The sequence below is a fragment of the Suncus etruscus genome, chromosome 20, assembly GCF_024139225.1.
Source record: "Suncus etruscus isolate mSunEtr1 chromosome 20, mSunEtr1.pri.cur, whole genome shotgun sequence".
Taxonomy (NCBI): Eukaryota; Metazoa; Chordata; class Mammalia; order Eulipotyphla; family Soricidae; genus Suncus; species Suncus etruscus.
The window spans coordinates 23,859,868-23,882,859 of NC_064867.1; the positions used below are offsets into that span (position 1 = coordinate 23,859,868).

A 22,992-nucleotide genomic window follows, 5' to 3' on the forward strand; every position below is an offset into this window, starting at 1 on the left:
ACAATGTGAAAAATGCAGGAAAATACAAAGAATATATAAATTAGCCAGAAAAAAGGACACAACTTCAGAAATACAAATATATTTAATTTTTCTTTTAGTATATACTCCCACATCATTACATATTTTCAAAAAACAACATTTCAAATGGTTGCATAGAGTCATACTTTGGAATGGTTGATGGTAATGACCTGTTTTACCCAAGCCCTTTTTATATCATCTTTAAGATATTTGATCTTCACTATTGTAATTACATTGTGATAATCTGTTGTTCTAAAAGGTTATTATCTCTATAGAATATTGTATATAAGGTAGTTATCCAAGAAGAACTTCTGTTTTATTCTCACTTGTAGGTAGAATTAATGAACTGCTTTAAAACTGGTCAGAGACCAGGAGTAATGTAAAGGTCTGTGAGTCTGGGGTCTAACTCAGATATCCATTGAAAATGATTATTAAAATGAAACGAAAATGACCCTTTTCCTCTAATATTCTCATACTGTTCTTTCCTAGTTCTGAGCATGTTGTATATCTGTAATTATTCAGTTTTCTCTAGTCAAAATTTATTTTATATCTATGTGAAAGAGAATGAGTTCTCCTTAGATTTATTGATCTTGAAAAGTAATTTATTAATTTTTATTAAAGCATCATGATTTACAAAGTTATAATTGATTTATAATTTACAAAGATCATAATTGATTTTCAGGCTTACAAAGCACCAACACTATATAATCTCCAATGTCAACTTCCCTTCACCAATGTCTTTGATTCCCTTCTCTAAGACAGGCATATTTAAAAAATTAGCCAATTGTTAGGGCCAGAGCGGTGGCTCAAGGAGTGAAGTGTCTGCCTTGCCCATGCTAGCCTAGGACTAACCACAGTTCGATCCCCCGGCATCCTATATGGTCCCCCAAGCCGGGAGCAATTTCTGAACACATAGCCAGGAGTAACCCCTGAGTGTCACCGGGTACAGTCCTCTCAAAAAAGCAGCAAATTGTAATTCAATTAATTTTTAAAAACACAATAGCAAGATGTACATATATGTCGGCATTGTTTCATAGAATGCTCTAACTCCATTCTTTGAACTTTCTATGATAATGGAAATATTCCACATTGGCCCTGTCCAATTCAGCAGCCAACAATCAACATATGGCTTGTGATCATTTGCAATGAGGCTAGTGTGAATGAGAAATGGAATTTTTCATTTTATTTAATTAAAATAGTTTCAATTTAAACAGCCATCTGTGGTGGTGTAGCTCTTGTATTGGGCAGCAAAACAGTAGAGAATCCTCACTGTGGATGTTATAACTTCTAAATGTAATTAGTTGTTGGATCAGAAGCAAGGTCACCACCTGGAAATTTGTTAGCACTATGGAGTCTCAGGTACTTCCAATACCTGCTAAGTCAGAACCTGAGATCCCAGTACCGTAATATTGGTCTGTAATTAGAACGATGTGACGCTGCCTTTGCTAAAATGAACATGAATTTAGGTGCTGTGGGGATGACCCAATGGGAGGAGAACTTAGAGTTGACCCTTTACCATCAGGATTATGTAACTTTGATTCAACAGTTATTTTCTAAAATTTATAAACTTCAAGTTTTGAAACCATTAAACAAAGCTAAACAAGATGGTGAAATTATCATACAGATAACAAGTGACAAAATCTAGTGAATTAAGTGAATTAGGACATAACAAGTAAGCCATATATATATATATATATATATATATATATATCTGGTTAGCAGAGCTATCTAATTAGCAGAAAATATCAAGGAGAAAAGTTCCTGGAAATAGTCTCAGTTCCTCTCCACATATCTTTCCTAGTCCTAGGCAAAAATCAGCTATATTTTGTTTTAAAAATTAATTGTTTTGAGCCAGAGCAGGCAGGGCATTTGCTTTGCACGTAGCCAACCTGGGTTTGATCCCCAGCATCCCTTATGGTCCCCGAGCATGCCAGGAGTGATTTCTAAATGCAGAGCCAGGAAAACTTCTGAGTGCCACGGGATGTGGCCCCAAACAAACAAAAATTAATTGGCTTAACGTCTCATTATCTATCATAAATGCATCCCAGAATGGCTAATGAAGATTTACTTTCTGAGCCAACAACCTAATGGCTATTACCTATGGATATAAATCAGCTCTTTATGAAAATTTGAAATTTTATAAAGCCTTTCAACTACAGTGCATTATTTCCTTTCCATGCATGTAATCCACAAGGTGAAAATAAATCTCAGAAAAACTAAATTAAGGATTATTTGGAGGAAAAGTAGAAATTAAGAAGAAAATGTTCTTAAATCATTTAGAGAAGTATTTATTTTATTACATAAAAATTGTAATATATTTGATAATTTTTATTATACTCAATCAAATTAATATATTGTATGAATTTGAGTACAATATCAAAGGAACCTTTAATAATGCTTCACCTAAATCTTGTTTATTATATTAAAAAATAAAAATATTGGGGCCAGAGAAATAGCATGAAGGTAATGCATTTGCCTTGCATGCAGAAGGTCGGTGGTTCGAATCCCAGCATCCCATATGGTCCCCTGAGACTGCCAGGAGCGATTTCTGAGCATAGAACCAGGAGTAACCCCTGAGCACTGCCGGGTGTGACCCCCCCTCAAAAAAATAAATAAAATAAATAAAAATATTTTTGACAACCTAGTATACCTGGAGCCCAGAGTCTGTCTAATGTCAGAAAATTTCAGGGGTAAGGTCTCCTTGCATTTAGGCCAAGGCTTTTCCCTTCCATTTCCCCCATATTTTGGTGGGTCTATGCAAACAACAATTGCCATCCACACCATTTTACTGTATTTTTTAAACTCTCATCCTTTAAAAAAAGAGCTTACTAAACATTCTGCTAGTGCTTTAATGAGTTCATTGGTTATTCAATAATTTTAAAAAATGTACTTGCCACTGAACATTTTCTTTCCTTTCTCTCCTATCTCTTTAGCTTTTCTTTCAATTTCCTATTTTTTTTTAAATCATGTTACTTTTGGTCTTCCTGAAACAATTGTTTTATGATCAGTTATGTCAACTTTGTGATGCATTTTCTTCAATAAATAAATTAAATAAAAATTAAAATATTTCTTCAATTATGACCTATATGTCAGTATTACCACAGTTTGGAAATAATTTTATGCACATTGACTCACACACGTAACTGAAACAAAAGTTTACTCCCACACAAAGATGCATTTAATGTTTTCTTTTTGTATATTAATCTATGTATTCTGCTTTATTGAAATGTTGTAAATGTTTTAATTATAATCCACACAATGATTTCAAAGATTGTTGAATTCTATATACATTTCTCTCACTCCTAAAGACTTAATCCTTTCTCTGGGATTTAATGTTTTGTTATTGTGTTGCTAAATATTATCTATCAGTAAGTTGAAAACATTTTTTGTTAGTTCTGGACCATACATATAGATCATGTTAATGCTTAAAAATTGCCCCCAGCAGTAAACTTTTTTTTTCTCCACTAAGACTACCAAGACCTCTTCTCAAGGCCCCAATTAGCTTCTTCCCTCTCTAATCCTCTTTGTTCTTTCCGTTTCCACGTTTTTCTCTTGACTACCTAGCCATCTCTTCCCTATGCTTTATTCGCTTATTTCTTTCTCCTGTTTGTAACTCATTCATATTACTTCCTGTGATGAGATCAATGTCATATACAATATTAAGTTTAAAACTTCAATATTGCAATCACCATGGAGAGTGAACTATTCAAGTGAAAAAAATGAAAAGGGCCCTGTTTCTAAATTATTGAGAAATTCCAAACCTGGCTGAAAATCTCTGAAGACCACAAAGTGGCTTTTGACTTCTATTTTAAGACATACTCAACCTGAGAATTCTGTTGTCCTTGATAGTAAAAAAGAGCTACCAGATTCAAGAAAGAATAGTGGACAAATGTGTTATTCAAGAAAAACTTCAAACATCTGGGAAAGGGGTTCAAATGAGAGTTGATGCAAGAATGAAGGCCACATAGGTAGTAGATGGGCAAGTAAGAGTTTACTAATAGGTGATGCAGTTAAGAAATTGGGATTTATTGTACATGGTTCTAGAATAACACAGATCTAAATTATTATCACAACAGAAAGGAAGAAACAAGGAAAAGGTGTATCCAAAGAAGAGCCTTAAGTTACTATTTGGTATCATTAGATACTAAATCAAAATTAAAAAATATCTACAAATGCTTAGAAATGCTATGAAATATATTCTGAAAGTAACTTTGAACTTTTCATAGAACTTCCAAATTTAAGAGTAGACAGAAGAAAACAAAGTTATCTATCCAAAGGAAGTACAAAGCATAGGAGAGATTTTGATAATGCAGAGTTGAAACCTGGTTAACTTTCATCCAGGAATAGCTTGCCAAATTTGGCTGCTGGTCCATTTCCTTCACTGTTCAGACAGGAAATGACACCAGACCCCAAATATACTTTCCTACAACTCTATGACTATATGCAGCTGTTTGGGCAGAATTGTCTTTCATATACGAAGACACGTGCACAGCCAAACCACTGCTGAAATTCTATTCTCTACATGGCGTGCTACTAGCCCTGTTTTCAGTTTCATGTGGGAGCAGATGACAAGCGGAAGCCATACTGGCCCTTAGCCAATGATAGAACTGAATCTTGTTGACTTCTTGCCAAATTGTGAGTCTTGCCTGTTTCTTAGGTTAGTTTTTGCATTTCCTCCTCATGCCATGGAATGACACGTATACATATATATAGCACACAACCACCTTCTTTCATTTGATATAAGCAGAATTTATGACTTATCAGTATATCTATGTGTGAATACACACATAGTAAATATGTGTGTGCACATCAGAAGCTCAAAAAAAGTAAACAACAAATGAAGGCTGTTAAACATGGAGAAGACAAAGGAGGATGTTGTGGTTGTATAGAGCTATTCTAAAGTCTCTTTCTTGCTTTGCTCTTGGGCTAGAAGGTTGTAAGTGATGTGTTTTTTTTTTTTAACAACAACAACAACAACAACAGCAGCAGCAGAAACAAAAGGAAATGAAAACAAAGGAGGGGAAAGAAAAGGAAAAGAGGAAAGGAAAGAGAGGTTGTAAAACATGAAGAAACAGAACTTCCTTATTTCCCAAAGTGGGAAACATCTTTGAAAAAAAATGCCTGTAGAGGAAATATGGTTGCAAATGTTACCTCAGTATGAAACTGGATTAATCTCTCATTCAGGAAGAAAAGTAAACAACTTGGGCTGAAGGAGGCAAATTGCAAGGTCCTATTATTTAGTATGTTTGAAGTCAAAGCCAATATTGCTATTGAAGCTCTGGGTTGATGAAGCTTTCTCACTTCCTTTCTCTAAGGCCCACCCACTAGTTGCCTGGCAACCACATTGCAAGGCTGAGAACACTCCTTAGTGATAACTTTCCTTGAATTTTAATGTTTGTCCTGATGCTTAAATAGGATAAATAAATAAATGAGATCCCCCCCAAATATATTCACTTTGACTAATGAGTAGCATATGGGAGAAATTATTATAAGATGGCAAATAGAGCACTACAAAAAGTATTTTAGATGTTAGGGAGATTTTGTTTTAAAAAATATGGGGCTGACTGTTTCTTCACTAAAAAATTAGTAAAAGGGTTGTGTAAAGGTAAGAATGGAAGATTAGTAAATTCTTACCATCTGTAGCAATACAAAAAATACAATACAAAATTTTCATTTCCTTTTTGTGGGGGGGCCACATCTGGTGATGCTCAGAGGTTACTCCTGGCTATGCACTCAAAATTTGCTCGACCATATGGGACGCTGGGGGATCGAACCAACGGTCCATCCTGCAAAAACGTATGCAAGGCAAATGCCCTACCGCTTGCACCACTTCTCCGGCCCCAATAAAATATAAATTTTATAATCCTTTTATTAAAATATATTTTCAAGTGGCCGGCGAGGTGGCGCTAGAAGTAAGGTGTCTGCCTTGCAAGCGCTAGCCAAGAAAAGATTGCGACCGTGGTTCAATCCCCCAGTGTCCCATATGGTCCCCTCAAGCCAGGGGCAATTTCTGAGCGCTTAGCCAGGAGTAACCCCTGAGCATCAAACGGGTGTGGCCTGAAAAACCAAAAAATATATTTCTTTTTCCAAAACTAAGAAATAATACTAAAAGTGATGTGCAGGAAGGGCTTGGGATAGCCATACCAACTTTAGCATTACTGTCCCTCTTACACGTGGGACAATAGCCCATTACATACTTATCAAGGAAAAGGGGGTAGATTGAGTTAGAGCTTGACATCAAAGCCTAGTTTCTGCTTAGTTTTATACATAAAAATGTTTGATTGTAGGACTGAGGATATGTCATAGCATGATGCATGAGTGATGCATTTGTGATGCATAAGGCCCTAGGGTCAATCCCCAATATATATATATATATATATATATATATATATATATATATATATATATATATATATATATATATCTTCAGTGGAATTGTTCTAGTATCTCTTCACAATCTATTGTCCTTTAGTCACAACTTTTGAAAATATGCCCTTGTGCCAGGGAGATAACTTAGGTAGTAAAAGCACATGACCAGCATGTCTGAAGTCATGAGTTTAATCCCTAGCACATTTATCTTTCACTAAGCAACAATGAGAATAGTCTAAATGACTCCCAAACACTGCTCCACTAAGTACTACAGTATTACCCCCAAGCAGTAAACTATTTAGGAAAGTATCAGCTATTTAAAAAAATTATAAAGATAATATGCCCTGGGTGCCGAGTGGTGGCACAAGCAGTAGGGCATTTGCCTTGCACGTGGCTGACCTAGGATGGACCATGGTTCCATCACCCTGTGTCCCATATGGTCCCCCCCCCAAGCCAGGAGCAATTTCTGAGTGCATAGCCAGGAGTAACCCCTGACTGTCACCGGGTATGGCCCAAAAACAAAACAAAAAAATGCCCTCGAGTAGTTATATAAATATTCCTGATTTGAGGGAGTAACAATCTTTTTGGTTGGTCTTTGAAGGAGAACTTAGACTAACAATGGTGCTTAGACTAACTGGTTGCTCTTTGCTTAGGATATCATGTGCAAATGCTGGGGGTCAAACCCTGCTTAACTTTGTGCAAGGTAAATACTCTACTCATTGTACTACCATTTCAGTCTCTAAGATTGTGAAAATCTTTCTTCTAGCTCAGTCCAGAGATGAAAGTGCAGTTTACTTCTTATCAATTCAATATGTGGTCAGATGTTTCCTCAGAAACTTTAATTGTGATCTGTAAAAACTATCCTTTAGATCAGGGGTCTTCAAACTATGGCCCGCGGGCCACATGCGGCCCGCAGAGGAGTCTGATCCAGCCCGCAAGCAGTGAGCGCTGTTTGGTTGCCAAGATACCTGCCAGCATATACACTAAGTGTATATCCAAATATCAGGAACCATGCACTCAAAATGGTAACCATCTTTGGTAGCACTTATGCCAGTGAACAGACTTTTTCAAGAATGAAACATCTGAAATCTCCAACCAGATCAAGATTAACTGATGCCCACTTACATCACTTGTTACAGCTGGCAGTGACAAATATGGAACCAGACATTGACCATCTCTTTAGTCAAAAGCAGGCCCACAGTTCCCATTGAAATACTGGTGCGTGATCTGTTTATTTATAAATGGTTTTCATTTTATTTATATAAGATATGTGCAGTGTGAGTAGGAATTAGTAGCTCATATAGTCCGGCCCTCCAGCTCTCTAAGGGACCGTAATCCGGCCCCCACATTAAAAAGTTTGAAGACCCCTGCTTTAGATCTTATAAAAAAAATCAAAGACTTAGGGTTCAAATTCTACTCCCCCAGAATTCTGGTCTTCTAAATCAATGATAAAAATTATCTAAAAAGCAGAAAATATACATTCACTTTATATGTTATGAAAACATTAATGAAGAATATAATAATATAAATACTAATGTTTCTCACTGTCAAGAAATGCAGTAGGAATCCAGAAAAAGTGATGTGTCTATACACAGATAGGAGTTAATGAAGAATCTTAGCTTTAGCTTGAAGAATTATTAAATAGGAAGTAGGCAAAGGGTCATGGTAAGGTCAGCCTGGACAGATACAGAGATGAATGCACAGAAAGAAGGTAAATATTGGATCATCTACAAAGAATGCATTTCCTCCTATTGCAGGTAAGTAAGGATGCTTATGGAAAATGAGTAAAGTGGGAAGAATGAATATTGGTAGATGAACTTCATGAAGAAAAACCACGAAGTTGAATTCAGACTTTCTGCTCAGTAAAAACAAAAAAGGGGGGCCAGCGAGGTGGTGCTAGAGGTAAGGTGTCTGCCTTGCAAGCACTAGCCAAGGAAGGACCGAGGTTCAATCCCCTGGCATCCCATATGGTCCCCCCAAGCCAGGGGCAATTTCTGAGCGCTTAGCCAGGAGTAACCCCTAAGCATCAAATGGGTATGGCCCCCCCACCAAAAAAAAAAAAAAACGAGATTTCCCGTAGAATCCATGACAAGCTGAAAGTAGTCTGTTGTTTTTTTTTGTTTTTTTTTTTTTGTTTTTTTTTTTGTTTTTTGTTTTGGTTTTTGGGCCACACCCGGTGACTCTCAGAGGTTACTCCTGCCTATTCACTCAAAAATCGATCCTGGCTTGGGGGCCCATATGAGACACCAGGGATTGAACCTCTGTCCTAGGCTAGCGCGGGCAAGCAGACGTCTTACTGCTTGTGCCACTGCTCTGGCCCCCTGGTCTGTTAAGTATTTTATCCAACTGTTATACATAGGTAGCAACAGAGGAGGAAAAAAAGGAAAGGTATCTGCAGGAGAGGTTGTGACCTTCTCCTCAGGATGTAATAGTACACCTGAGGTGGGATCTGGCAGTAGTTAACCTGTTGTAGTTGAGGACGCAGAAAGGTAACTAGATGGAGACCATGTTTTGTATGAAGGAAGTCTAAGTTCAATAACCAGCACTACATGTGCTCTCAAGCACTGCTAAGAAAGACCACCAAGCACTATGCCAGAAGTTGTCCCCTAGTACCACCAAATGAAGCCCTAAAACCAAATCAATAGCAGCAGTAACACGTTGAATTTGAGTTCAATAACACTCATTTTCCACGGTTTTTGAAAATCAGTTATCCCATACAAAGAGTTGATCCATTTATTCCTAGGAATTTTCCTATCATCATCATCATCATCATCATTATCATCATCATCATCATCATCATCATCATCATCAGGTTATTGATCTTCCTATGCCAATCAGGAGTAAAAGAAGCAAGAACCCATGAAGACTGATCCAGAAAACTGAGTATGGGACTGGCTTTGGGAATACGCCCCTCCCTAGCTTCAACCTCATGGAGCAAAGAAGACTTTGCACAATTCTTCCTAAGTAATCTGGAACAAGTCCAGAACTTCACTCATTTTATGGCCTCAGACAAATGAGTGACTGGAGAGATAGCGGGTGTTGTTAAATTATCTGTGGATTTTTCCAGTTGCACATATGCTTATTTAATTAAATAGAATCAGATGGCTTCTGATAGCTTGTTTTCAATGCTAGGTAGTTGGCAAATCTCATTTGATAGTCAGCACTCTATGAGGAGGCAGATGCATTCACTTTTTGCAGACCACTGGCATTTTGAAAGAATGTTATATTCACCAGAATTAGGAAATATTTTTTTTCAGGATTTGGGGAAGGGTGCCAGGGATTAGACCCAAGACCTCCTATGTGAGAAGCATATTCTCTACTACTGAACTATAACGTCCTGGAACTTGAATTTTATAACAAATAAATCCTCTCATTTGCTCCAGTAAATTTACATGGTAGGTTTAAACAGGGGGACTGGACTATTCATTGTAGAAGAGCAGTTCAATGATTGAACACTTTCCATGGATGGATAAGTGAACTCTGGATTCTACAAGGATTTAAAAAGAATGATATAAGTAGAAAGATGAATAATTAAAAGACAGAGAAATTGAATGAATGGAGAGAAAATGAATGTAAGAAAGAAATTATTTTAAAAAGAGAGAAATTGAGCAGAAAATGAGAAAGAGAATTATTATATAGAAAAAAGAGATTTAGATAGAGAAACAAAGAAAAAATTAAATATAGAATATTTGTTCCTTAGATAGATAGAAATAGAAAGTGAAAAACTCTGAAAAACCCACAACTGTTTCCTATCAGCAGAAAGTAGCTAAAAAGAATTTGTCACCCTTTTTCCCTAAAGGATTGGAGTTTTTCACTTTCTTAAGCTAGGCATAGGTTTGATAAAAGGCTATAAAGTTAATATTTGTTCCTTAAATATTGTTTCATTTTTTGTTTTTGGAGCTCTTAAATGAACTGCCAAGGAGAGAAATGCAGGGGACAGAGCAATTGCACAGCAGTAGGGCATTTGCCTTGCATGCAGCTGACCCAAGGTGAACCCAGCATCCTATAGAGTCCCCAGAGCCTGCCAGGAGCAATTTCTGAGATCAGAGCCAAGAGTAACACCTGAGTGCTGCCAGATGTGGCCCCAAAACAAAACAAAACTAAATAAGGCACCTATCAAGATGGCAGGCTGAGATGGGAGAGAATGGAGAAATGGGAAAGAACTGGGAACACTGGTGAAGGGAGCTAGACACAGGTGGTGGGATTGTTACTGGAATATTAAATGTCTAAAACTCAACTTTGAATAACTTTGTAGATTACAGTGCTTTAAAAATGTTAAAACAAATAAAAAAAATGAGAGTCAGCCTCTATTGTCTAAAAGTAACTTGCCATTCATGTTTCCTAATTTCGCATTCGGTGCTGCAACATCCTTATTGTGTGAGTTTTGGATTTTGACATTTCTGGGTATTTCATTTACAATCTAAAATTCTTAAAGATCTTAGGCTCTAAGTGCTATTTAAGGAAATATTCTATATTCTTGATGTCTAGCTGTGATGCCCAATTATTTAATTCCTACCTATATATGAGGTTTGGAACATTTGGAATGTTTCTCGTGTGACCTAGTGTGAAAATTTATGAAATGAGTTTTTAACTTCATGTATCTTTAATGAATGGAAATGGTTTCCTTGTATATTGTACTAGAAAATGTAGGTCTAACTAACCCCCAGATTTACAACCAATTAATCTTAGATAAAGGGACAACAAATACAAAGTGGAGCAAAGAAAGCCTTTTCGACAAGTGTTTTTGGGAAAACTGGTCAACCACATGCACAAAAGTGAACTCAGACTCTCTTTAACACCATGCACAAAGATCAAATCAAAATGAATGAAAGACCTTGATATCAGACCTGAAACCATAAGGTACATAAAGGAAAATATAGGCAAAACACTTCATGACATTAAGTGCTGCAGGCATCCTGCGTCTCATCAGCTCTAGTGGGGGTGAAGTCCTCACGAGAAGAAAGAGGGAGCACGGGCGGACGAGCGGGATAATATTGAAATAATAATCACCACAGAGTATGTGGGGTCAACACATCTTCTGGCAGGAGTGTGACCACTCTATTCTTGAGACAGAGGTTTTTATAAGGGTAAGCCAGTCACAGGTGTTAAAGATACTAATTATCATAACAAAGCAAACAGTTTTATTTTTTTTTTTATCAATTTAACTTCAATCTGCCCCAGAACTTCAGCTGCAAGAAAGAAAAAACTTATAAGGTCCAAAAACGGGGTTTTAATATAATCTTTGGTGCTGGATTTTTCTTTAGCCAATTATTTAATAGAGACCACATTTTTTTTGGTGGTATTTGGGTCACACCCGGCAGTGCTCAGGGGTTATTCCTGGCTCCAGGCTCAGAAATTGCTCCTGGCAGGCACGGGGGACCATATGGGACGCCGGGATTCGAACCGATGACCTCCTGCATGAAAGGCAAACGCCTTACCTCCATGCTATCTCTCCGGCCCCCACATTTTTTTTCTATTAAGATTTATAAAGGAGAGATAACCAAATAACTAAAAATGCAATGTCAAGCATCTCTAACGAAATTCCTCAACCATCCATGCAGGAGAAAAAAGGCGTCCACAGCGGGCCCTTTGAGGAATCTCGTGGGGGATATTTCAGTTTACCCCACCAGGAAAATCTAAGGATACATCTGGAGGGCTGAATTCCCCTAAAAATTTATGGAGGCGTGACAATTAAGACTAAAGGCATCTTCAAGGAGGAAACACCTCTGTCCAAGCAAGTGAAAGCAGTGATGAACAAATGACTATATTAAACTGAGAAGTTTTTGCACTTCAAAGGAAACAGTGATTATGATATACAGGCTATGCATGAAATGGGAGAAACTATTCACCCAATACCTATTTGGTAAAGGGTTAATATCTCAGATATATAAGGTACTAACAGAACTGAACAAGAAAAATAATCTATCCCATCAAAAAATGGGGAGAAGAAATGAATAGACATTTCCTCAAAGAAGAAATACAGATGGCCCAAATGCACATGAAAAAAATCCTCCGCATCACTAATCATCACGGAGATATACTCTACTACGTTTCCTATTTTTGGATAGGAGAGATAATACAATGGGCTGCCTTTTATGCAGCTCACCCAGGTTCAATTCCTGGCACCGTTTAGTACTGCCTAGTAGAGGATTGCCAAAACTGATTTCTTAACAAAAAGCCAGGATTAAGTCCTGAACACAAGTTGAGTGTGGCCCACAAAAAAGTAATATGTTTGTTTATGTGTATATGTGTATGTGTGTACATATAAACTCATTATGTAATCCTTACAACAACTCTTAGAAGCATATAGATATTACCATCTATCTTCATTTTGCAGAGGAGAGACTAAGACACAGAAAAGCTACAGGCTATGTTCAAATCAAGGCAGCTTGGCAAGTGGCCAGTTCAGGATTTGTCTACAGGTATTCTAATGCCAGAGCCTTCATTAGTCTGCTATTCTCCTGCTGAGTCCAATCTGAACTCCTCAAAGCCATCCATTCTTCTCAAACTCAGTGTATATAATGAACACCAGCTACTTGTCTATGTCCATCTGGCACTGTGTTGTCTGTGCTTTAAAAGCAATGGCTAGCCTTAAGGAGCTATAGCTTGGGCTTGAAGCACATAGTGACTGGTTGCCTACCACCAAGTTTGGTCCAAGTGGGCCAAAGGGCAGTAAACTCCAATGAAATAGGAAGACCCATATCATGAGATTTCAGGAGGCGAGTCTAAGGATATCTGGTTTGGGGTTCAATTTTCAAAAATGAATGACTTCTTGGGTAGAACGTAAGGCAAGCACAGAATGATTTCAAACATACTGCACAAAATCTGAATTTCTCTCAAGATTTCACCCTTCTCACTCCAGACATTGACCATCTAGAACTCCTCTCTTTTTCTTTTCTTTTCTTTTATTTTTGGGGGGTGGGGTAGGAGGAGGCATATCCAGTGGTTTTCAGGGTTTAAACCTTATCTGCACTCAGTAATCACTCCTAGTAGATTTCAGAGAACCATATAGAGAGCCAAGATGTGTCAATCATGTGAAAGGCACACTGTTCTGGGGCTGGAGAGATAGCATGGAGGTAAGGCATGTGTCTTGCATACAGAAGGAAGGTGGTTTGAATTCCGGCATCCCATATGATCTCCCAAGCCTGCCAGGGGCAATTTCTGAGCATAGAGCCAGGAGTAACCCCAGAGTGCTGCCAGGTGTGACCCATAAAACAACAACAACAACAACAACAAAACAACAAAGCACACTGTTCTATTGCTCAATCCCCAATTCTTCTCTTTTTAGGAAAATTCTGTTCCATATCTCCAATGGGTTTGTGTTTTAGAACTCAAGTGAACTTCTCCAAGTGTGGCACCGATACCAGCAACAGAAGAATCACTGGGCCCTCAGGGTTGGATAGTACAGGAATTAAGGCACTTGCCTTGCATTAGGTCATCCCAGTTTGACCTCCAGTACCACATATGTCCCGGAACATTGCAAGCACAGGGTCAGTAGTAAGACCTGAGTACAATTGCATAATCTCCTCTGCAAAAGAAGAAATGTAGGCTCTTGGGGATGAATAGATGGTGCAAGTGCTAAAGCACATATCTAAGATATGCAAGGCCCTGAGTTTGACCCCTCAGTGCATAAGCTTCTACTCTCTAACACCTCTAGTGTAGCTTTGGAGGTCTAATTCACCACCTCCAATGCATCTGAGTGTGGGCTTATTAAATTAGAAGAGGAAAAAAGGAGAGAAATGCAGTCTCAGCCTCACTCCAGAGCTGTAATTCAGAGGCCCATGAAAGCCTGAGCTACATGAGGAGAGACCTGGCTCAGTACTAGTACTTCCAAGGCCCCATGATTTGTGGGCCCGTTGCTTCACAGAGTGTCCACATTCGTCTGCCCACAACTATACTTGCCACAGCCAGGCTTGTGGACTCTGGGCCTTGACCTCCACCTCACAAGCCAGTAGTGTGGAGCTGCTGCCTGACTTCTCTGGTTTTTTCCAGAGCCTGGAAGAGTCAGGGGAAGCTGGAAAGGAAGGGAAGTGAGCACGGGGCTCTGACGACAATTGAAGTTTGGCTTTGGAAAGTGAGAGATGGGTTTCCTGGTACCAAGTAGAACCTGGGTCCTGGAATCTGGTGTTTCTTCCACAGAGATGTTCAAGACCTACCCCAGTGGAAAAAAGACTCAGAAGGGGCCTAACTTTATTTTTTTAAATAAATTTATTAAAAGAAAATGCATCATAGTTGACATTACTGTTCATAATACATTTGTTTCAGGATGGCAGGAAGCAAAGTTATCAAAAAAGATAAAGAAAATAGGAGGTCTAAACTCAAAGAAATAAAGAATTGGAAAAAGAAAAGGAGAGTTCATTAGCAGATATATTCGTGACAATTATTGTATCACCAATGTCATTAATGCAATAGCAGAAGCTTTAGCATGCTCTTTTTTTTGTTTTGTTTTGTTTATGTTTTTAGGAAGTAGATGGACTAGAAGAAAAGAAAAATGTGTGTGTATGCAGTTGTACAGGCACAGCAAAATATGGGAGAAATTGGAAGGAGAAACCTTTGGCCTAAAAAAAACAGGGAAACCTCACCCCTGAAGTGTTTGGGGCCTAACTTTAGCCTCAGTGGGGATTCCCGGAGTCTTCTGGCCTTGACTCCAACCTAGCAGCAAAGTTCTTCAGCAAACAAGGGCGGGTCCCCAGCTGCTGAGCAGTCACCTCAAGGGAGGAGGGGCACTTCCTGCAGGGGTCCACCCCAGCCTGACCTTCCACCACACTGGGGTTCCCTGTGCTGAGGTTTATGAGACCTGCTGGGGTTGCTGCAGGACTGACAGCCACACCCTGCTCTGTGGGTAGCTGCAAAAAGCTCCAAGCGGTGCCTGTCACATAACCAAACCCCACTCAGCCATCAAGGTGCTGTTTTGGGGGGGTCCTCTCTTTTCCATAGGGGCAGAGGAGAGGATGCCTGCAGAACACCCAAAAAGTCTTGACTGCTTGCTGATGTCTTTCTTTTTCGATCACTGGATTTTTGTGAAGCATTTGGCTCGTCACGTGAGATTGGGTAATGCCCAAGACTTTGCCAACCTTCTTGAGGCTTTTTGCACTTGTAACCTATGCAAGCACAGAGGTGAGGCAAGTTCTCTCTCTCTCTCTCTCTCTCTCTCTCTTTCTCTCTCTCTCCCCTCTTTCTCTCTCTCCCTTCCTCCCTGCCTCCCTCCCTCCCCTTACCCCCTTTTCCCCTCCCTCTCTGGGACTCAAACAAAAAAGGCTTTATACACCTATAATGCCTACAGTCTATCACTGATATCCATCCTCAATTTAACATTTAAAAAATTACCAATGAGAAGATGGCGGTGGCCAGTGTGTGGTTCCGGGACCTTGATGGCATCTTCGGGCTGGGGATCGACCTAGGTGGGCAACCTTGCTGGTGGTGGGCTGATGGAGTAGCAGGTGTTTGTGTTGACTTGATATTATTTTCACTAAATACCATTAAAACCAGGCTACAGAGTCCTCAGGGATCTAAGAAGGCTGCTTCTGCCTTTGTATCACCTATGAATATGTGAAAAGTTCTTTGCACACTGATTACTTTTCATATTTGGTGCATATGAAGCATATGTTGGCTGCCTCTGTTGAAGAAGTGGTGAAGTGCTGATTGCTTCACCTGTGGAGTCTCCGCCCTGCTGTGCTTCTTCTGAGGAAACTGAGGACCTGAAGGGAGCCCTGTCCTGTGCTTCTCTGTCTTTTCTGAATCCTTGAAGCTCTCCTCAGAGCCCTGGGAAGGGAACCCAAAAAAACTGCATTCTGAAGCTACCCAGCAAGCAAGTGAGTAAGAAATGGCTGACTGTGGGGACTGCCAGGTGAAGTGCTGATTGCTTCACCTGTGGAGTCTCTGCCCTGCTGTGCTTCTTCTGAGGAAACTGAGGACCTGAAGGGAGACCTGTCCTGTGCTTCTCTGTCTTTTCTGAATCCTTGAAGCTCTCCTCAGAGCCCTGGGAAGTGAACCCCGCAAAAACTGCATTCTGAAGCTACCCAGCAAGCAAGTGAGTGAGTAAGAAATGGCTGATTTTACAAGCCCAGAAAGGGGAAGCCACTGAACTCTGCAGGAACTCAGATGCCAGCACCCCGATCTGCCTGTCTTCTGTGCTATGCTCCATTTTTGGCCTCATTTCTTCCTGTGTGTGACTCATCTGCAGACGGCTTGCCTTCTCTGGAGCCTTCCCTGGAGGTGAACTTACACGCCCAGCCGCTGAACTCTGCTGGAACTCAGATGCCAGCACCCCTATCTGATTGTCTTCTGTGCTGTGTTCCATTTTCGGCCTGATTTCATCCTGTGTGTGGCTCATCTGCAGATGGCTCGCCTTCCCTGGAGCCTTTCCTGGAGGTGAGCTTACATGCCCAGAAAGGGGAAGCTGCTGAACTCTGCTGGAACACCCCTATCTGCCTGTCTTCTGTGCTGTGCTCCATCTTCAGCATGATTTTATCCTGTGTGTGGCTCACCTGCGGACGGCTAGCCTTCCTTGGAGCCTTCCCTGGAGGTGAGTTTACAAGCCCAGAAAGGGTGGAGCCAGAGGAGCACAACCGCTCCGCTTCGCTTCCGGGCCATGCACATCATTTAGCCAATGAATATAACCACAACACGTAGAAAAACCCACAATACAAGTGTGACAATGGGGAAACAACGCAGGCCAGTGCCAGACATAGAGAATGATGATGGCAACTGATGACTTGAGCATGACCAACCAACTAGTCAGTCTCTCAGATAAGGAGTTTAGAGTTGCAATATGGAAGATGTTTAAAGAACTCAAAGAAAGTGTAGAAGAGAACACTAGTAAGAATCAAGAGAATATGAAGATAGAAATCAGAAAACTCCAAACTGAAATTTCAGGTCAAATAACAGGTCTGAAAAACTCAGTAAATGAATTGAAGAAAAACATGGTTGAGCCTTCCTCAAGATAGTTACAGCTATCTATGAAAAGCCTACAGCCAACATTATACTTAATGGCGAGAAGCTAGAAACATTCGCACTAAGGTCAGGAACTAGGCAAGACTGTCCACTCTCTCCACTCTTATTCAATATAATCTTAGAAGTCCTAGCAATAGCAATCCGGCAAGAGAAGGGAATCAAAGGAATCCAAATTGGGAAAGAGGAACTCAAACTATCTCTATTTGCAGACGATATGATGATATACATTGAAAACCCCAAAGAGTCCACAGTTAAACTCCTAGAAACAATTAACCAATACAGCAAAGTGGCTGGATACAAAGTCAATACACAAAAGACAGTAGCATTTCTATACACAAACAACGAAGTTGAGAAGAGAGAGATTAAAAACACAATTCCATTTAAAATAGTATCAAAATATAAATCAGTTCCATTTAAAATAGTATCAAATATATCACGTACCTAGGAATAAGCCTTACAAGGGAAGTGAAAGACCTATACCAGGGAAACTTCAAAACAGTTCAGAAAGAAATTAAAGAGGATCTAAAGAAATGGAAGAACATCCCATGCTCATGGATAGGTAGAATTAACATAGTCAAAATGACTATCCTACCCAAACTACTATATAGATTTAATGCAATCCCTATCCAAATTCAGACATCATTCTTTAAAGAATTAGAACAATCAATCACAAAATTTATATGGAACAACAAAAGACCCAGGATAGCCAAACACATACTGAAAAACAAGAAGCTGGGTGGCATCTCCTTACCTAACTTGAAACTATACTATAAAGCCTAGTGATCAAAACAGCATGGTACTGGAACAGAGGCAGGACCTCAGACCAGTGGGTCAGAACAGAATTCCCAGACATAATCCCCCAGATATACAGCCAACTAATATTTGATAAAAGAGGCAAGAACTTGAAATGGAACAAAGAAAGTCTCTTCAACAAATGGTGTTGGTACAACTGGAAAACCACATGTATGAAAGTGAAAATTGACCCATACCTCACTCCTTATACAAAAATCAACTCAAAATGGATCAAAGACCTTGAAATCAGATCCAAATCTATAAAGTTTATAGAGAACAAAATAGGCAGAGAACTCGAAGACCTATATATCAAAAAGGTCTTCAAAGATGGAGCTGGAGCACCAATGGCAAGAACTTTAGCGTCAAATATAAACAAATGGGACTACATCAAACTAAAAAGCTTCTGCATGGCAAAAGAAACCCTACTTAACACAAGAAGACAGTTAACAGAATGGGAAAAAATCTTTTCACTTGACATATCAGATAAAGGGCTGATATCTAGAACATACAAAGCACTCAGAAAGCTGAGCCTTCCAAAACCAAACAAAGCCATAAAAAATGGGGAGATGAAATGAATAGACACTTCTCTGAGGAAGACAGAAGGATGGCCAATAAAGACATGAAAACATGCTCACCGTCACTCATCATCAGGGAGATTCAAATCAAGACAACAATGAGGTACCACCTTACACCAGTGAGGATGGCTCACATCAAAAATAATGGGAACAACCTCTATTGGCAGGGATGTGGTATGAAAGGCACTCTCATCCACTGCTGGTGGGAATGCCCCAACACCTATGGAGAACAGTCTGGAGAGTGCTCAAAGAACTCAGAATTGAGTTGCTATTTGACCCACAATTGCTCTTCTAGGTATATACCCCCAAGATGGAAGGACATTCATTCCAAAATACTTGTGCACCCCACTATTTATTGCAGCACTCAGTATAATATCCAAGTCTTGGAACCAACCTAGATGTCCAACAACAGATTAATGGATCATTAAGATGTGGTATCTATACACAATGGAATACTACATGGCAGTCAGAAATGATACAATCACAGACTTTGCAGCAACATGGATGGACCTAGAACATAGTATGTTAAACGAAGTAAGTCAGAAGACAAAAGATAAACACAGAATGATAGCACTATTCTGAAGCACCTAGAACATACACCTTATATACAACTAATACTCAACAATCAAATAACAAGGTATAACAGGGTAGAAACTCCAAACATGGTAATACTCAAAGTATAATTGGGAGCAGTTCCCAAAATACTTGAAAAAGGAACAACACAAACTCTTGACTACACATTATACCACAAAGAAACCAGCAACAGTAGAAACAGCAGAATAGAGAGAACAGGTAAGTAATCAGCCTTCTACTACAAAGGCCCATAATAATCCCTTAGGGATCTTATATAGGACCACAGGTAAAGTATACCACAGAAAATCACTGACTCCAAAGGAAACATTCCTAACACTATGTTTTAATGCCTTAATCTTACTATATTTAAAATAACCTCTCAGCTTTTATGTCCACAGGTATTCTTGGATACAAAGGGTAAACAGTCACACGGGGCTCAGTCACACGAGATATCATACCCAGCTTGCACTACAATAATGTCCCCAGAAAACTCTTTAACATACACTTTATCTCTAGGTTATACCTTCTTTTAGGATTTGAAGCAGTCAGACCACTGAAGCAGCAACTGTGACATACAGACTTATACTACAGGTCCTACTCATCGAACACATTCAAGCAAACTAGCATTCCCTTGCTATTTTCTCCTCTCTTCTCACTACTTTCTTTTTTATTTTTCTTTTCTTTTGTTTTCTTTTTTCTTTTTTCTCTTCTCTTCTCCCTTTCTTTCTAATGTATTTTCTCTTTTCTTCTTCCCTACCCCTTCCATATACTTTCCCCTTTCCCCCCTTTGGAAATCAACAATCCCTTCACCCCTCAATCCCATCCAGACCTCCCACCATATAAAAACTCTTCACCCTTAGTTTTTAATCCATTAGGCATCAAGACTGACCTCCTACCCCAACGAACCAGTACCCAGCACCCAAGCAAAGGGACACCCAGTCAAACCCACACCTCGCTCCCCGCAAGAAAAGGCAACCAACTCCCCGGCGGACTCATGCTGCATGGCCCTCCCTACCAAATCTCCCTACCGTGGACTGTTACTTGAAACCGGACTTAGCTCCAAAAGTATCCCCAATGCAAGAACTCTTACAAGACCTCCCTGCCGCAAATCCTTTGCCAATCTCAAGAAGGTCAGGGGGAGTGAAGGAAAGGTGACTAGGAACCCACACACCACAAGAAAATCCCCAAAAACAATGGGGAAACCTATACTTCCAACATAAGTATAAGACCGGTATTGCAACACCTCTTTACCTGCTTTTCGCCAAAAAGCATCACATGGTTCCTTTAATTATTTTGTTAATTCATTTTTTTAAATGTTTGTTTTACATATACATATGTGAGCACATATACTTTTATTCCTATTTTTATCTTGTTTGGATGTGTGGCCTGCTTCTGTTTTCTTCTCTGTCCACCCCCAAATGCACCGACAATGCAAAGTAGCACCATTTCTCCCTGCAAAGGCACACTAAAAAAAGGGGAAATCTTACACATAAAAAAGAGCTCTTATCTACTAGAGATAAGAACTCATACTTGTTTACAATACAGGGATATCTCCCACCTTGAAAATATGTCACATGGACCCAACTTAGACCTCAGGTGATTAGACACCATTCGTCCAGCCTTGAACCCTGGATCCCAGACATAGAATTGACACAGTTCTTCACAACAGCTACAGGAAACATCCGGACATCCTTAATACTGCTGGGCCACCAACAAGTGCCAGCTCTAATATGATATCCTGACAACAAAGAAAATGGGAATAACTTGACCTAAGAACAGTTATCCTACCTCACCAGCTAATGATAAGACAAAATCAGAATACTTGTCATCCTTTGGTCAGTCCAAAAGCCAATTTATAGATGACTGGCTGCTAGAACCATGACTGGACTGAATATATCTTGAGACCAATAAAAAAGCCCTAATCTAGGGTTTGAAATACTACCCGCACAACAACCATGATCCCCAGTTCCAAAGGTCCGGCAGAGACAATCGCAATGGAATGGGGCTTCTGGAAACACAATGAAAGACACTATCCTAGGTTCCATCCCAGGATCAGTGCAAAGACCAAGACCACCAACCACAGAAGATGAATTAAAATGACACTAAGGGAACAGAACTTCTAGAACCACAAAGAAAGACTTCATCATTAGTCCCACTCCTGGACCTGTGCAGATACTGAGATCTCTAGATACAGAGGTCTTATCTCATCACCCAGGATGGAGCAGAAGTTTTCCAAACACCAGGAAAGCACCACCAGTAGAGTAAATGAACCTGAACGGAGTCTATAGTTAATTCTGTGACAATATACCCCAAGGGTGGAGAAACCCCATAGTGCTTAGGACAAGTAAATTCCTTTTCGAATGACCCCAATATTTACTGTGCCAGGGCAGGAGGGGAAAAAAAGGCAAAAAGCACAAAAAATTTTTTATCTTTTATATATTATTTTTTCTTCATTTATTATTATTATTATTATTATTATTATTATTATCCTATCTACTTTTTGTCAATTTCTTTGTTTTGGTGTGGTTATTGAAGTTGTTGTCCCCATTTATATTTATATATTTTTTCTTATTTTCTTTTCTTTCTTTAGGTGCTCCGCCATGTTTTTTTTAACTCAAGACCATGGCTTTTTTTGTGGTGCCTATCGTTATCACTGAAGTGCTCACTGGATATTTGACAATTCTTTTTGTACTGTTGGGGTGTTTCACCTTATTTTCTCCTTCATCTCTCAAACCGACGATGAGAGCCTCTAGAAAGATTCGCCCATTTTCAGCATATTAGACTTTTATCCCAGTTTACTAATTTTCTCTTCTTCAAATAAAACCACATAACTTGAACTATGTAGTCCTTCCTTCCAGTTAGAGGGAAAAATAAGGGAGGTACCAAGACCAAGACTTCTAAGTAGTAAGCTAGTTACAGAGGGTACCACATATTCTTGCAGCCCCGAAGGTGAGGGAGGAGGATATGGGAGGTAGGACGAACACGGAGGGGTAGGGAGGACAAATCAGTGATGGGAACCCCCCTGATTTTATGTAAATATGTACCCATAATATTATTGTCAACAATATGTAAACCACTATGATCAAAATAAAAATTATATTTAAAAAAAGATAAGATAAGGCCTCCCAATTCTTACCACAGCTGTGTTCTTTACATTGACTATATAGTCAGTATATATATATATATATATATATACACACACCTCAACCCAGGCCCTTTGCCTGGTTTGTATTGTGAATTGGGGACAAAAAAATAATTAAAAAAAAAAAACATGGTTGAGCTTTCCCACAGGTGAACAGCAGCTGACGATAGAATTAGTACACTGGAAGATGAGATTAATAACAAATCCATACAGCAGAAGAAATTGGAAAAAAGCCTTAAAGAAAATGATCAAACAATGGAAAAATTACTCAAAGAATGGGAACAGATGAAAATAGAAGTCTTTGATAAGCTCAACAAAAACAACTTAAGAATCATTGAAGTCCCAGAGACCCAGGAAGAAAATCTCCAGGAAGAATCAACGGTCAAGAACATCATTAAAGAGAAACTACCAGAGCTAATGAATACATGTGATCAAATCCTGCATGCCCAAAGAGTACCAACTAAAAGAGACCCCAGAAAAAACACCCAAAGACACATCCTAGTCACAATGACGAATCCCACAGATAGAGACAGAATTCTGAAAGCAGCAAGATTGAAAAGAGAAATTACA

The 22,992-nt window shown here is 39.3% G+C and overlaps 1 non-coding gene across 1 annotated transcript; it reads left to right on the plus strand.

Annotated features, from left to right (window-relative positions):
• Nucleotides 1-22,399: 22,399 nt before the first annotated feature.
• Nucleotides 22,400-22,530, plus strand: LOC125998491 (small nucleolar RNA SNORA51). The gene has a single exon (XR_007492050.1). It is a non-coding gene; the product is annotated as a small nucleolar RNA SNORA51 (small nucleolar RNA).
• Nucleotides 22,531-22,992: the final 462 nt, after the last annotated feature.